Genomic DNA, 1,024 nt, shown 5'->3' with positions numbered 1-1,024 from the left:
GTTGCTTCCTGACCTGCATACAGATTTCTCAAGAGGCAGATCAGGTGTTCTGGTATTCCCATCTCTTTCAGAATTTTCCACAGTTTATTGTGATCCACAATAATATCTCTTCTAGATATAGTCAAATACATAAGATATCCTACCAATTCATATTCCTGTAGATATCCCCCAAACTTTTTGATTGCCTTCATGGGGGCCAGTTGCTCTCTACACTTGCTGCTTCTGTTTAGTCACTAAGTCATGTCTGACTCCATGGACTGTAGCCCGCCAGGCTCCTCTGTCCATTGGATTTCCCAGGGAAGAATACTTGAGTGGGTTTCCACTTCTTTCTCTAGGGGATCCTCCAGACCCAGGGATCAAACCTGTGTCTCCTGCATTGGCAGGTGGATTCTTTACCGCTGAGCCACCTGGGAAGCATCTCTACACCTAGTTCATGGATATTATCCAGAGATTTTCCTTCACTGTAGTCCTGGAGCTTCTCCTTAATTCGTTCTTAGGTTGGAACTTCTGCTTTCTTACTATCCTGCTTTTCTCTTCCTTGTTTGGTGGTGCACATTTATGGCAGAACACCTCTATGGAGACTTTGCATGGCTGAAAATATCTTTTACTTTTACCTTCACCCTTGACTAATAGTTTGGGCATAAAATTCCCATTTTATATCGAAGTTGAGATATTTTCTCCTCCAAGTGTTTAAAACATTCTACCATTGTTAGTTTCCAATATTATGACATTCAAAGCCATTCTTATCCCTGATCCTTACCTATGACCTTCTTTCTTTCCTCTTGAGAAATGTTTGAAACTTTCTCTGTCCCCAGTACTTTGAAATTTTACAAATATGAATATTGATGTGGGCCAGTTTGTACCCATTGTTCCAGGCACAAAATGAGACCTTTCAGTCTGAAATCTCAGGTTCTACATTTTTGGGAAAGTTTCTTGAATTATTCCCTTCACTATTTCCTTCCCTCCCAGGTGCCCTCCCTCCTTTTCTCTTTCAAAACTCTTCTTATTCAGTTATTGTACTTTC

Source organism: Bison bison, unplaced genomic scaffold, assembly GCF_000754665.1.
Source record: "Bison bison bison isolate TAMUID 2011002044 unplaced genomic scaffold, Bison_UMD1.0 scf7180017864123, whole genome shotgun sequence".
In the NCBI taxonomy this organism is placed as follows: Eukaryota; Metazoa; Chordata; class Mammalia; order Artiodactyla; family Bovidae; genus Bison; species Bison bison.
The sequence above is the reverse complement of the archived record's forward strand: the minus strand, read 5'-3'. Positions refer to the sequence as shown.